General features: G+C 42.0%; 1 long non-coding RNA gene across 1 annotated transcript in view; it reads right to left on the reverse strand.

Annotated features, from left to right (window-relative positions):
- The window catches only part of LOC102370802, an 11,694-nt gene extending 3,958 nt beyond the window's left edge, over nt 1-7,736 (reverse strand). Inside the window, exons 1-2 of the long non-coding RNA XR_324345.2 lie at nt 7,630-7,736; nt 2,681-2,907 (exon numbers count right to left, since the gene is read on the reverse strand). This is a non-coding gene — a long non-coding RNA (uncharacterized LOC102370802). The remainder of the gene's footprint in view (nt 1-2,680; nt 2,908-7,629) is intronic.
- Between the last annotated feature and the right edge of the window lie 390 nt (nt 7,737-8,126).

Raw genomic sequence — 8,126 nt, forward strand, 5'->3', positions numbered from 1 at the left:
GGGGGGGGAGGGGAAAGAGGAGAACAGGAGATGGAATGATGCTTCAAAATGCAGGAAGTTTGCCCCCTTCCCCACTATAGGACTGGTCAGCATAAACTTTCCCCATCTACCCCCCCCCCACTCCCACCTTTGCCAAGGCATAGTCAGCTCTTTCCAGTGCCATGTACTACACTTATAGCATTAGCAGTATTTTATGAATATTAACCATCTGGGCTTTTCCTTGTCTTGCAATTTTGTTAGCCATGATGTTCTTGCAAGTCTTGATCCTGAACTATGCAGTGGAAGTTCTTCCAGGGATTTCAGTGGAGGGGCAAGATCAAACCACAGAAGGAGTGAACTCAGTTAAAGGCACTGAATCAGATTGTTATATGGTCCAGAACCCTTGAGGCACTAGTGATGCATTATTTTCTTGCATTATATGCCTTTGTTACTCAAATTCTTGTTGCTGTTTGTACAAATGGTGGAACAAAGACACAATAAAAGATGCGTCTAAATATACTGACTATAATTTCAGTGAGCATTAAGTTTGGTTCTCCCATAAAGTCAATATTGACAAGAACTTCAAGCCTGGCAGTATTTATCTCGATTCAATAAGTCTGATGTTTAACTCAAAACAAAAAATCCACAAAAAAACCCTACAAGAACATAACAAACAAACATCAATGTCTGCTTAGTTTTATACAAATTTGTTGGTGAAATTTGACACCTCAGGGAGGAAGAATATAAAAGAACAATACCAGTGATCATTTCTTTAAAAAAATTCTCATTCCTGTTGCATAATTTTTCCCATATTAAGAGCTATTGGAATATCATTTAGACAGTAAATCAACACTGGTCTTGAACAGGTAGAAAACAGCCAGCATCCCAATATTATACAAGTGATATATGGAAATTGATGGAGTGGACTCTTGGCTCACTACGATAAAGTTTCTGGATCTCCCACGCATTGTAATATCCAGTGTACAAAGTGACTGACAGAGCATAGAGCAGAGATGGGCAAAAAAAACAGCCCACAGGCTGGATCTGGCCTACCAAGTGATTCTATCAAGCCTGTAGTAGGTTCCTTGGCCCCACCCAGCTAAGGGGGCGGAGAGAGAAGAGGAACCGGTCTACAGCAGCTCTACATTCCCCTCCTCCCTCCCATTGACTGCCCATCAGTGCTTCAATTTGCATTTTCACTCTCTCATACTGGGATCTGGCTTCTATTTTATCCCATCCAGGAAGAGGACAGACCAACTGCAGATACTTCCTAAGCCTGATGAAGAGTGTTTGTACCAAAAAGCTTGGAAAATTTTTTTTTCTTTACAACTATTTTAGTTGATCTAATAAGAGGTATCAGTTGTACCCCAAAATCCTTGCCTATCTATATCCTTAGACCAACATGGCTACAACCTATACCCTTGAGCAGGCAGGAATTTCACCCATGTTGAGACTGCCGGTATATTTTCTATATCTACCATCCAAGTAAGGAGTATGCATTCTTTCAACCTAAATATAAATGAACTTTCCATCCAATAGCTATTGTTCTAAATTGGGTACTTTACTTGACTTACTACATACTGCTTGTATAGCATACATCTACTTCAAGGATTACCATGCCATGTCCTTTTTTTTTTTTTTTTTTTTAAAAGAATAAAACCACCCACAGAAACAGCGCACTGTTTCTGTAGCATGTAGCCCTGGTCATCCTCAATGGGCAAAAATTTATTCACTTTACTGGATGCAAGGAAAAGATTACATTTATACCAATTGAAATGGGAAAACCTGCACAACTCTGAAAACGTAGAGTATTTGTATGCTAGCTAATCATGCAGTGATGAATATAGTACCTTGGGCATTATAGCCAAATTCCACGATCATGCTATTTTACTAAGGGCCAAGAAATAGATACTGTGGACAGACATGTACTCCCACTTCAAACGGAACAGACATTGCTGGAGTAAGCATACACCTTTATCTATGCCCAGAATCCCATTTTGCACTGTTTAAATATTTGTCTGTCAGGATAAGTGAAGGTGAAAGACAGATTCAGCCCGTGATAAGCAACTGAACTTAATTAACCCCCTCCCGGCAAAAATTAAAACAGAAAACCCTCCCATGTGACTGCACCCTCAGATCAGATGTGGCAACCCATGATGTATTACTATTTGCCTGATCAAAGTATTTAATATTACAGTTTTGGACTTTAAACTTTGTGTACACTCATACACATGTATGCTTTATGCCAGACTTCCAACTCCATCATAACAGCAGCTGTTTTAAACCATCAATACATTAGTACTGGTGTTATTTTTAAATTCCAGAATATTTTATGCCATACCATCTATTCTAGGCACCTCCCACCCCCTTTAGAGTAAGAAAAAAAGGTGTTCCATTTTTTAAATGGAAGTAGAGCCATTTGTAAATGCTTATATTTATAGTCATTAATGACAACTAGAAATAGCAAAAGATAAATATGAAAATGAATACCTAGATCAAATGAACTGAAAGATAAAAGAAAGATTTTTCTCCCCCTTGGGGAACTGTTTAAGAGCTGTACATATTTTTATTTGCATTTTGAAAGTACTGCATGGAAAAACAGTAATTCATAGTTCAAATTTTAGACTCAGCATAGATGTGAACAAATAAAAAAAAAAAAAAAAGAGATACAACATATATTTGCGTAACTTGAAATTCTTACCAGAGATTTGATGCCAGATCCTGCTAGCTTTACTCATGCAGGTAGTGTTGACATCCACAGAAGTCATCTCAGCAAGTGGGTGCAGCTCTCAGTTAATTTATTAAAGTGGCCAAAATAAGATGAGTTGAGCAAACAGATGCATCTCTTTCCTCAGAACAATACCATTAGTTCAATGAGCCAACTTGTCTGAATAAAGTGTATAAGGGCCATAATACAAGTCCATTCACCTAACAAAAAATAAGAAATTAGAGTCATACAGTGTAGGTACCTGAAATAGAGCACAGAGCTGCCTACAAACACACCTAAGCCCAGAGAGAATGGACAACCCCTAAACCCATATAGTGGGGACATGACAGTGTTTCCTAGATTCATAGACATTCGGACTGGAAGGGACCCTGGAGGATCAGAGTCCAGCCCCCTGCCCCAGGGGCAGGAAGTCAGCAGGGATCATAGGATCCCAGCAAGACACACTTCGATGCTTTGTCTTGAAGGTGTTCAATGTGGGTGCTTGAACCACCTCCAGCAGCAGTCTATTCCAAACTTTGGGGGCTCGGACAGTGAAGAAGTTCTTCTTTATGTCCAGCCTGAACTGGTCGCAGTGCAGTTTGTGACCATTTGATCTTGTCATCCCTTGGGGTGCTCTGATGAACAGACGTTCCCCCAGATCCTGGTGAACACCCCCGGTTACAAAAAAAAACCCAACAAACAAAACTTACAGGTGGCCACCAGATCGCCCCTGAGCCTGCACTGTTCCAGGCTGAAAAGTCCCGTGGCGCTCAGCCTCTCATCATAAGGTCTGTTTTCCTGACCTCTTATCATGCACGTGGCTCTCCTCTGCACTCCCTCAAGCTTCTCCACATCCTTTTTGCATTGTGGAGCCCAAAACTGGATGCAGTATTCCAGCTGTGGCCTCACCAAGGCCGAATACAACAGGAGAATGACATCCTGGGATTGCTTGAGAAGCATCTATGGATGCGAGCCATTTGAACAGGGTCCTGCTCTTCATATTCTTGGAAAGACAGGGGGAGGGGACGGCAACCAAGGCTACAAGGCTCAGGGACTACCCTCCTTCTGGGACAACAGGCACTTATGGAAGGGACCCAAGCCATATACCCACCTTTTAAAATCTTGCTTACCACATTGCCAAGGCTCCATCAGCATCCCCTCACGACCAAGTCTGGCATAGAAGCCATTTTGTTGCCCATGATCCCTTTTATTCAGATAGCTTAAAGACCCATCCCTCTCAGGGTAAAAACCAAAAACAGTTTTCTGTCCAGTATTGGACATCTCTCCAGTACAAAGCTCATTCAGGGTTGGACAGTTTCAACCATGGTGGCTTTAGGTCCCACTTTAAACAGTCCAGGTTAATTGCATTTTGACCACTGGCTTTCAAAAAAGGCAAAAGGAAACTAAACAAAAGACTCTGCCTCTCTCAAAGATTAGCCTACACAGGAAAGTGTGCACCATTGTTTTTATGAAGGCTATATACATTCCAAAATATTATTTATATCAATTAGGCCTTGGTAGGAAATTTTTTTAAAAGCACAAGAATGATCTACAGAAAACCCTTTCCTTTAGATATTAGGCATGTAAAATTAGTTATTCTTGTGTTTAAACAATGACATTTATTTGAATTAATATTCACAGACTTACTATCTACTAATTAGAACTATACTCTAAGCCCATTTCAAGTGCTATAAGTGAGCTTCAAACTTCTGGTGAAAAACTAAAGTACTTTTTTGCCAATTGCGACAAACTGCTGGCAGGGTAACCCCAGAAGCCATAGCCTCTCCCCATGGTTCTGCTGCTTCAGGGAGCAGACTTGATTTTTGCCCTTAGGGCAAACTCTTTACCCCAAGTGAATCCTAGGTTCCTCAGTCCCTGACCAGACCTTGCAGCTCCATTTCTGTGAAAACAGATGCCTCTAGTTTTGTGCTACCTAGATATTGCTTCTTGCCACATGCAAGTCTATAAAGTGTATAAAACAGTAGTAATATAGATAATATTATTTATAAGTCACAAAAGACACAGATAATATTAAAAATAGTAACCACTAGGTAGAGACAGAAAGTATGCAAGAGAAACAAGGAAAAAAACCCACCCCCTCATTTCACTTCTCTAATCTAGAATCAATTTCTTCCACTGTTTTCCCTAGCCAGCAACCCTGCCAGCTGTTAGCAGGACACCCCAGCTCTCCCGAGTTTATGGGTGGAACCAGGAATTTTGCCCCAAGACAGGGATTTCCTAGACAGTTTCTCCTCAAAGGAGATCTCATATACATTAAGAATCTCTCCCTATCTTTATTTCTCTGTTCAGATCTCAGGGAGAGTGTGTGTATTAGGCAGAGATGTACTTGGTAGCTGTGTTGGTCTGAGACAAAAAGACACACAAAAAAACTAGAACTCTTGGTTCCAAAATGATACCTTTTATTAGACCAACTGGAAAATGCCAAGGAAGATGTCATTTTCTGCAAGCTTTTGGGATCAAAGTCCCTTCGTCAGGCTCTGGGAAAAGTGTAGATGGTACAAGATGGTAAAAGAGTCCCCATAGGTAGGAAATAAACTTCATTTTTGCACAGAGGGAGCTGAAGATGGAAATCTGTCCCTCTGGGTCCATGAGGGACTTTGAGCTGTATTGAGTAACTCTTTGATGTGTTGATCAGGTAGAATTCCTTCCCTGGAGGTGTCAGACGGCAGGCAGGGAGGCAAAAAAAAAAAAGGTCCTTGGGACTTTGGTCCCAAAAGCTTGCAGAAAAAGGACAATTTTCTTGCCATTTTCCAGTTGGTCTAATAAAAGGCATCATTTTGGAACCAAGAGTTCTAGTTTTTTGTATGCATTAGGCAGATGAATTCCTTCCCCCAGAGAGACCTTTGTCTGTCAAGTTAAGCACCTTTTTTCCATTCAAAATTATATTTAATGAAATCAGCAAAAATGCTACAAACTTGTAATCAGATTTTCTTTTGGAGATCCCTCTCTCACAAATCAGAATGCCTCTCAGCATGAGGCTTATTTTTGAAATGTACTTTAGCCATTGTCGGGGTAAACTGAGACAGCTCTCTTTGAAGTGTAAGTAGCCACTGCTTGAGGTTAATGCTTTTGTTCAGGTAAACTTTCTTGGCTGACAGACATGCCTTCTAGATGCATGTCAGAGATTGGTATCCTGATCAAAGCCATATTGGTATAGAAGAGGAGGCTATCAGGACTCATAGTAGAGATGATATCATTTACTAGACCAAGAAGATTTTTTGCAAAGGAAAAAAAAAAAAAGCTTGCAGTTAAAGAAAGCTTCTGGGTGCAAACAACCTTCATCTGGCATTGGAAAAAAGATTGTGAAACTTCTCCTGGGTAGAAATGAAAGTTCATATTTCACAGAGGCGCCTATAGATGGAAAACTCCTCTGGGCAGTTAGCTTACTGCCGAGGACTGTCTCTGGTAGTGAGCAGACTGCCCAGAGGAGTTTTCCCATCTATAGGCGCTTCTGTGAATTCATATTTCATAGGATCTTTCATTTCTACCCAGGAGGTTTCACAATCTTTTCTCCAATGCCAGATGAAGGGTTGCAATTAAAGAAAATTGCAATTAAAGACAATTTTTTTGCAAAAAATATGTTGGTCTAATAAGAGATATCATCTCTACTATGAGTCCTGATTGCCCATGTCAGAGATTGGCTTCCTTCCTGGAAGCCACAGTTCAAGGCAGGACTAGCCATCCTCTTGGAAGGAATATTTCTGACATTTGACTTAGCTATCAATTCACTGCCCACTTTCGGTATGAATGTATTAATTATTTGACTTAAAGCCACAGTTCATTTAAACTGAAAAATGAAAAGCTGACCATTGTTTAATGCTAGGTGTAAATGGAGACTAATTATTCTTGCCTAAAAGGGTACCTGTGACAGCAACCCTACCTTACTTTTTCCCCAAGGGCCATCACTTCCCCTTCCACAAGGGAAAGGAGAAGCAGGACAACCCTGGGCTGCAGCATAGGGATTCCATGTTAAGCAACAGAAGGGCTGTACTTAGTCTTTGCCACCACCCTGGGCCACTTTCAGTTGTTCTTTTCTTCATAATCCTTCTCTTTGCTCTTCCCATTGTCTCTCAAGCTGCACCTTCCTACCCACTTTCCCCACTCTGCTTGGATTGCAGGCAGCTGTTACTAATGGGTTGCTTAGTTACAGCTGGGCAAGTAATTAGCCGCTTCATTAACCCTTTCTAGGCTGTTCCCTTTGATCTATCTTTGCCCTATTATGGTAGGAAAATGGGTAAAGTTGCCCATGTCCTAGCAGTCAATACCGAGACAATAGGTAGCAGAGCCCTAGAAGTCCATGAATCTGTGCACCAGGTAGTCCTTGCTCTGATGTTGCTGCCTGGTTTTGTCTGTCTGTGACTTCTAACTGGGGACAATACAGGATGCAATAGCTCAAGCCCCAGCAAAAGGCACAGCTGTTCTTGCCTCCAACATTCAGCCAGGTCTCATCCCTGCAATGTAGCATCTGGAACACTAGGGTCATTTTTTCCTTTGGCTTCCAAAAAGACTTCCAGCTCTAGGAATACTAACTCACCACAGCCTTTGCGGATAAAGGTCCTAGTCTCTGCCCCTCTTTGGGCACAAGCCACCTAACTCCATCTCCATCCTCCTCCAGCACTGGGCTCCTAGGCCACGGCCTACATTAAGCTTCAACTTCTTTCTTAAATACAATCAAGCCCTTTCCCTCTGGCAGGGCTCAAGACAGTCACACACCCCTCATGCACTGCTAGGACCTCCAGCCTCCCCTAGTAGTCCCTAACCCAAGCCATCAGTTATAGTTGAAACAAAAGAATAAAGCCCTCTTGGCTAGAACACAAGTTCTTCCCTGTGCCTTAATGCAAACAGCAGCTTCTCATCTGACCCATAAAACTCCACCCTACCCCAAGTTAGACTTCACTTTAAATCACCAGCAGTCTACCTACCAGACCCAGAATAGCCCACATGTCCATTAGGAGCCACTCAACATTTCTCCTGTTCTGGATACTCCTTCATTTGTCATCTTCAGGCTCACACTGACCACTCTAGCTCAAGTACTAGGTTTATAGGCTGCCCCAGCACCACCCCTTACTGGTCAAGTGGCTTCCCCAGCCAGCTGCAAGCATTTTTCATTTGGGCCTGATGGCTGGTCTCCCTGGCAGCTTATAGCTGTGGCTCTAACAGCACCCTCGTTGCCTATAGCAGGGCTCTGCCCTATTACAATATTGCTAAGCAAGTAGCTCTGCAATAGCTCCTCATAGCCTTAAACTTCTGGCTCGCTATTTACTTGCAGCCAGCTTATATGGAGCAGTGCTCTTTCAACTGGCTGCAGGTGTGCACCTTTCTTAAATGTGCAGCTCTGCTTAGGAAGCAGTGTTTCTTCACTGCTTACTCTATTGCAGCTAGTCCCTATGCAGATGCCTGGCTCTATGTACTGCATTTT

Source organism: Alligator sinensis, unplaced genomic scaffold (assembly GCF_000455745.1).
Source record: "Alligator sinensis unplaced genomic scaffold, ASM45574v1 scaffold823_1, whole genome shotgun sequence".
Lineage (NCBI taxonomy): Eukaryota > Metazoa > Chordata > Crocodylia > Alligatoridae > Alligator > Alligator sinensis.